We start from the raw sequence: 8056 nt of genomic DNA, 5'->3' as shown, positions 1-8056 counted from the left end.
TCCGGCTGTCTGCTGAACGTGGTTTCCAAAACCACTGCTTGTGGTAGCAGCTTAGATGCAGCTAGCGGAACGTAGGTGCAACGTAGAGCAGGTTCTCCGGACAACAGGTCGAGCTGGAGTGAATCTGAGTTGCCGGCTTGCCGCGTACATACGTTGTCGGTGCTAGCTTAGAGAATCATCGACCAATCATGGCAAATCTTGCCTCGGTGTTGGGACACCGTCACGCAACACACTTCCAAATGCGCGGCCGGCTCAATATACAATTTGTTGGTTCTGGAGCAAAGCTAGCGGAGCAAAACAAAGATTATGCATTTACGCCAGATACCATATGCTTTTTATTATAAGAAAGAAAAAGACGTAGCTTAGTGGCTGTGGGTACGTTTCTTCTATCACACTCGCCTAATCATTGCTTGTCAGGGTCATGCACTAAGAAAGTGCTCCCTCAGTTTAAAAATATTACTAGATGTCTTAGATGAGTGCAAAAACATACGCACAAACATTGTAACATGGCCCTTTGGACTTTATAAAGCCGCATCGATCCAAAAATAACAGTCTGTTACTTGGAACTGCGTACCTTCTTATTTACAAAGTGGAAATCTTAAATTCCCACGTCTTCTTATTAGTACCAAAATAATTCAATCAACAAAATTAAAGTGCATCTAGCCCTAACGGGACACCAACAATTTGCTTTACCTTGGATTGGGTACACTTGGCAATGGTGAAGAGATTGCAGTGAAGTTACTTCATAACACGCTAGAAACTAACGACGGGCAATTCCGACGTGAGTTTGAGAACCTATTGAGGCTTGAGCATTGCAACAATTGTACCGTTACATGTATTTCCACATGCTATAAAGTTTGGCATGTGAAGAAAAACTGCGTCTACATGTATTTCCATTTAATTTATAGTCATTGTCTCAAATTCCAGTGGAATTTGGTGGCCTTCTATAGGCACATTGCACATGCACTCACCACTTCAAAATTGACAATGGGACATGCGGGGGTTTACAATAGTTTCATGAAGGGTTCAATTAACCAATTCGCCATTTGGACCAAAAACCTGATAACATACTTCTAGATGATATTTCTTTCCCCGAAACTTAACTTGCGGATTCTGCTTTGGCTCGTCTCTTTTGTTAAACACAATGGTCTACAACGCTTAAGGGGTTGATTTGTGCACCAGCGATGGTGTGCATGCTCAGTTGGGCCACCCTGGTTGACCGCTTACTCATGTGGCGGCTTTATGCTCGATGCATGCACATCTATTGTTTTCCTTGTTTGTCTAAAAAACAGTTACTGCTCGTTTAAAATCATTGCCAATCAATTTTCTAATAGTTTTTTTAAAAAATGGGAAATTAGAAATGTTAACAAAAATTAATTTATTCATAAATTTGAAAAACTTTCACATATTTAAAATATGTTCTGAAAGTAGACACAATTTCCTAAATTTCAAAAGGGTTCATCTCTACCTCTCTATCTCTCTCTCTCTCTCTCTCTCTCTCTCTCTCTCTATATATATATATATATATATATATATATATATATATATATATATACTAATAAAGCACGGAGTGCTTCTGGTCGTACGTCGTCGTCACTTTTGCAAAAAAGCCCCTCTATTTTCAAGAATTCAACCCGCAGTCCCTGTTTAAGTGGATCGGGGAAAACGATTCGTTTTTGCACAAAACACCCTGTCGTTTGGATTAGTCAACCCGCGGTCCGAGCAAATTTGGGTAAAGAAAAAAGAGTATTGGGTTTCTGTCGTACGTCGTCATCAATCTTACAAAAACGTCCTTCTCATTTATATGTATTCAACCCGCAGTCCTCAACTTAAGTCAACCGAACCGATATGAGCGAGAGAAAAGAAAAAAAACTGCCTCCCGATCTGGCCCGTACGCTGCCGCCCCGTGCTCTGCTCCTCCCCGAGCCCCCTCGCTCGATCCGGACCAGCAGGTCCCAAGCACCTCGGCCTGCTCCTCACGCCGGCGTCCAGTGCCACCGCAGCCGACCTCACGCAGCGCCTCAACGCGCGGCCTCACGCTTGTGCCTCCCCGCTGCCCCGCGCCGGCCGGCCACCGGAGCAGCGCCGCCGTACTCCTCTTCTTGTTCCCTCCCCTCACTCCGGTTCTTTCTGTCACCTCCCTCTCTCTCCTTCGCAGGAAGCCATGGCCGTCGGACCTCCATGCCTCCGCGAGCTCGCTGCCGGATTGTGACCTGTCCGCCGCCAAGCAATGGAGTGCCCGACATGGATTTGAGTTGTCTACAGCATGGAGGATGAGAGAGTTGATAGAAAGAGAGCGAGGTTGTTTGAAGACCTGCGGCAGGGGGCAGGGGTGGAGCAAGCTGCGTGGCCCATGTCCCGGACGAATGGGCGCTCCTCTCGAGCGTCCTCCTCCCGACGGCAGGACATGCACGGGGCGGCAGATCCGGCTGCTCCGGCGTGGATCCGGCGACGGGGCGGACAGATCGAGGCGGAGGAGCACGAGGCCGACCGAGAGGTGGCCAGCCGGAGGCGGTCAGAGCTCCAAGGCAGCGGGGGTGCTGCCTGGTTGTTCGGATCGACGCGGAGGAGCACGAGGCCGACGAAGAGGTGGCCGGCCCGGCGGCGGGGCGATCTCCAAGGTAGCCGGACTGCTGCGGGTTGTTCTTTGGCGACTCCCTTCCCTCGAGAGGATAAGGAAAAAGCTGAGAGAGAGGAGGAGAGGGGCGGCGGCAGCTGGGGTGGCTCGTGGCAGAGAGGAGCTCCACTCTAGGTGCGGGTGGAGGAGACAGGGAGGCAGCACGAAGAGGTGAGCAACGCTTGGGTGGTGAGATGGATGGAGAAGAGGAGGATGAGCGGCGTTGGGTGGGTGAGGTAGGACGAGGAGGAAGATGGAGGCGGAGTGTCTGTGATGGGGAATGGCGATGTGTTGTTGTGGATAAGGGATACGCAGTGGGCGGTGCATGTTGCTTTTTTTAATTAACTGTACCGACTGAAAGCTGCTGGATTCAGACGTGCCGGGTGACTCGAAAGGGACCGGTGCAGATGCGTGTGCTTGGCAGCATGATTGATGCAGTACTAATCATACAAAGATGAGTACTAAGTACTATGGTAATCTTGCTGATTGAATTATGGGATTTATGGTAGTCCGCTAAATCGAATTGTTCTTAGCTATTCATGGGTGTATATCAATCAAGGGATCGGTGTTGTTCAGTTTGTCTCTGCTTTATTCCATTGCTGGAGGATTCAAAAAAATTGTGCAATTTCAGTCTTTTTTGTTCATGTTTCGTCCAAATAAATTAAATTTTGGATTGTCCTTTTTGTCCGAGATTTCTAAAAAAAATCCAAAATTTCAAAGTTCACCCATTTCATTCAAGGGCGGCAAATTTACAAATGAAACACAAAACCTTGGCTGGATGCTATGTGTCCTAGCACCGACTACATTCAGGCTCGATCTAAGGCAGCGCGTGTGCTCGGTTGTCGGTTGTTCGGTCATGGCAGCATGTGTGGTTGCATCGCGATGACTGGTGCCAACAACGTGCTTGGTAGCGGCTGTGTGTGGTGTGATAGACACAACAACGCAACTCAACATAGACAACACCTATCATTCACTGACTGCTGCCGATGCAAGCAAATAGGAAATTCTGACGAGGGATGGATGTAGGAGTGTAGGAAACTCTTATGCTCTTTTATACGTTTTTGAGGGGGTTGTACCCTTTCCTCTCTTTCTCGGTCTCTTTCTTTGGAACGACGCGCATAAGAGTGAAAATGTACGGTTGCGGATGACAATGATTGGCATTGGATCTGCACATGTGTAGTAGGACGGCGGCTCGTGTTGAGCAGGTCGACGACATCTTGGCCCCCTCTATTTTTCTCGTCGGCTCCCTGTACGGCTTTATCAACGAGCCGACGTGGATTTATTGTTTTTGTATGAGGAAATGTGGTTGCCCTTCGTATGATACATCTTCACATGGCACAGGGTCCATTGATTACATGTTTCGCAGCCTTAGGTTAATCATATACGTCTTGCGCTTCCCTCCCTAAAAATCCTACTTTGCTCGACCCGGTAGCTTCTAACATGATGAATGACATGTTAAGTTCTTTCTCCCGGTGCAACGCACGGGCATATTTACTAGTTAATATTAAAAACGCTTGCAAAATTTTATATTGTTCATTAATTTACTTCTTGATTTGAAGAATATTAATGAATTGTAAAAAATTTCTGAATTTAAAAAATGAACAAAATAATAGAAAAAACAAGTAAACCCAGAAAAAAAACAGACGGAGAAGAAAACTAAGAGAAACCAGACGGGAGACTTGGAGAAACCGCTATTCTGTCTAGGCCAACCAATATATGCATGTCTCTCTCGCTTCGCTAGCTGGCCATGATCCCGGTTTGGGGAAGCTCCTCTGGCCGGTTTTGGGAAGTTTCAGGTTCAGTTTCGTCGTTGCTACTCTTTTTTCCTTTTTCCTGGTTCTTTTTTCTATCTCTTTTTTTGTTTTCCCTTTTTCATTGAAAACATGAAACATATATTAATTGCACTATTCTTTTCATCTCCATCAACTTTACAATTTCACATATATTCAAAAGTCTGATTTTTTTGAAATCATGAATATTATCAAAATACATGAATGTTTTTGTAAAATGTTGAATAGTTTTACGAATCCGTGAACCTTTGCTGACTTTGCAAATATTTTCCGAATTAATTTTCGTTTCTCAAATTTATGAAATTTTAAAATTTGTGAAGTTATGAAAATTTTCATATTTTTTCAAATTAATGAAGTTATTTTTAAACCCACAGACATTTTTTGAGCATACAACTATATCCATAAAAGCTGGAAGTCATTTTTTCCTCGAACCGTTTGTGTTTTTTTTTCAGAACCAATGTCAGCAGGCTGATCAGTCGAGCGCGAGAAATATGACTCAGCCAAAGGAAATTTATTGATGGGTAGTGGCCTGTGAGAGTCTTCACGTGAGAGCTAATTTGTGAGGAGCTCCGCCAGAGCTGTGTATCGTCCGTACTAATTGCTAATACGCCTCGCCTATAGCGCGTTGTTATTCGGCCTTCCCAACACTCTAGCCGTGAACGAGATTGTTATTTGGGGGAGTGGTGGGGGATTAACAGACTTCTCAATGTTTTGCATTTTTTTTCAAGTGGTTACTTTATTTTTATTTTTTTCTCCTTTTCTCTTTCTTTTCCTTCTTTTTTCCGATGTTTATTCTTTGGTTTTCTCCATGTTTCTTCATTTTTATTTTTATTTTTCCCAATTCATGCCTAATTTTTCATATACAACGAGAATTTTTATACAAAATTATAATTTTTCAAATACATGATCAGCCTTTTCAAATATATGATGTCTACATTTTTCATGCAAATTGTAATTTTTCTGTAGACATATATGACATTTTTTTATACACTTACAATTTTCAAACACAAGTTTTGCACATTTTTCTGGATACATGTTAAACATTCTTTTCAAAAACTCCTTGTGAACATCTCTTATATTTTATTTTCATTCTGTTCAAACTGTCACAATTATATTTTTTGAAACACGTAAACATATTTTTAATTTCTTATGGAAAATTTTATACCGAATAATTTTTATGTTACATGATCATTTTTTTGTTTTAGATTATATAAGCAATTTCTAAGAATACCACCTACATTTGTCTGTAATGCACTAACAATTTTTAAATACATATATTTTACAATATTTTGGAAATATAAACAAAAGTAGAAATATAAAAAGCAAAAAAAAAATGTGGAAAACATGGCGGAAAAAGCACGTGTGTGTTTCTATGGGACATGCGTTTAATTGCTCGCTGGTTTCTATGAGACATGCGCATTTAGTTGCGCGCTAAGCCCGGCCGAATGTTGCAAGCTTGAAAGGTAAGACATGTGTGTATGTAGCGTCAAGCTAGACGGGACCTCCTATTTTGCGAATGGGGCGACGTGAGACGCCCAAACGCGCAGTCCCCCGCTCGCCACATGTGCGATTTTGGACCAGCCCATGTGCGGGTTGGGTGCCCTTTCTTTTTCCCCTTCTAAACTTCATTAAAGAATATTCGGGATATCAAGCAAAATTGGTTTTGAAAAAATGTTAAAGATTTTGAAAAAATTCTCCTTATTTCATAGAATGTATTCGAATTAGAAAAATTATTCGCAATTTCATAAAAATCCAAGAACTAAAATATCATAGATAAAATAATTTTAATGAATTTCAAAAAATATTCATGTATTCAAAATATTTTCATTAGTTTCAAAAAAGTTTGGAGTTCCAAAATGTTTATGAAATTCAAAATATGTTACAAGTTTAAAAATGATCATGAAATTTTAAAAATTCCACGGATTCCAAAATTGTTCACTAGATAAACAATGTTGACAAATTTTATAAAAAGCTTGATTTTTTGAATTCGTAAATTTAGAAATGTTCATGAGTTTATATTATGTTCATCAATTTAACAAATCTTTGCGTATTTGGAAAAAGATCATAAATTTAAAAATTGTTCTTGGTTTTCAAAATTAAATATGAAACTAAAAATTGTTTGTTATTTTCAAAAGAATAATGATTGGTATATTTTTTTTAGGATTTTCCAAAAAATCACGATTTTAAGAAAGTTTATGGATTTGGAAAAGGCATAAAATGAAAAGATAAAGAAAAAACAAAAAGGGAAAACATACAAACAGGAAAAAGTATAGTCCTCCTAACTGTCCAGCCCATTCCCATATAAAAGTGCGATGAGCTCTCCTACGGATAGTTCTTTTTTAGAAATGTTGCCAGGCCATTATTGTTAGCTAAAATGTTTGCAGGAATTACGAATCGGGTCATGTGGAATGCCCAACCACAAATACCTCCCAAAAGGGAGAGAAACACCGTACCTAGCTTGGCTGTGAGCTAGTACACTAGACCATGCCGGCGCGCGTTGCTGCACCCGTCGATTTAAGCAATTCAATGTTAGGCATTGATACGATTATACAGAAACACGCGATTCCATAATTTTGTATTGTAATTTTAGATTCAAATTTTGTTTTAAGTTGAGCTGATCCTTCCTTTATTGATTTTTTTGAACCGTCCTTTTATCGAATATTGAAAGCCAAAGGTATTACATGAAACGACAGGAGGATTAAATAAGCTATTAGTTCGTTCTTGAGCTTGCCCTTTTGAATTTATTTGAAAGTATGGTCTTGGACTGGACCTTGTGTCACGCTTTTTCAATGTTTAATCTGAAAGAATGGTCTTGGACTGGCCCTTGTGTCACGTTGCTTTAATGTTTATCATTTAATAGTGATGTAATATTGTCTAAAAAATAGTCATGTAATAAATTAGAATCGGGTTCCCATTCTGATTCAGAAGTACGTTAAAACTTATATATATATATATACTCCCAAGAGTACGTACTCCCATGTCTAATCGGTTATTGGATTTGTGGATAACCCTGCATGAGGACCGTGGCTATCAAACAACCTCCTATAAAAACGAGCGATCTGGTGCATGGCCATGTTGCATGCACGGTGGCTCTATTAATTAAATATTCGAATTCTCAACTATCTAACCAACTCAACAATGCGTATATACTGCCTTGGATGATGAGACGTATATAGTCCTTGCTTTATTGGACGATAGTTGAACTTTACATGCTCTCCCTGTTTAAAAAAATGAGTACTCCTTGTAAAAAAGGCAGTATGCACCTTCGAGAGCAGTAAGTGCATTATACTTCATTCGCAAAAAAATAGTACAGTATACGTCATTATATTTATAAAGCAGTATATGCTTTCCTTGTTACGAAAGCAGTATGTACTATTTTAAAAATTAAGTATATATCCCGATAAGAAAAGTGGTATATACTTCAGCAGGACCTCCTATAATTTATTTTCCATTGATGGGAAATGTGATGATGTCTTTTTTCCAGAAATATATACTTATTTATTCAAAAAGGTATATACTACTATTTTTCGTATACTTTTCATTCACAGAAATATGAATGTCACCAAAGAGTTATGTACAAGTATGACAGTAGAAGTATATATTGCTTGTTGTGAAGGAAGTACATAACACCTTTTGCATGTGAGTACAT

This window comes from Triticum dicoccoides, chromosome 3B (assembly GCF_002162155.2).
Source record: "Triticum dicoccoides isolate Atlit2015 ecotype Zavitan chromosome 3B, WEW_v2.0, whole genome shotgun sequence".
NCBI classification, from domain to species: Eukaryota; Viridiplantae; Streptophyta; class Magnoliopsida; order Poales; family Poaceae; genus Triticum; species Triticum dicoccoides.
This window is presented reverse-complemented; position numbering follows the sequence as displayed.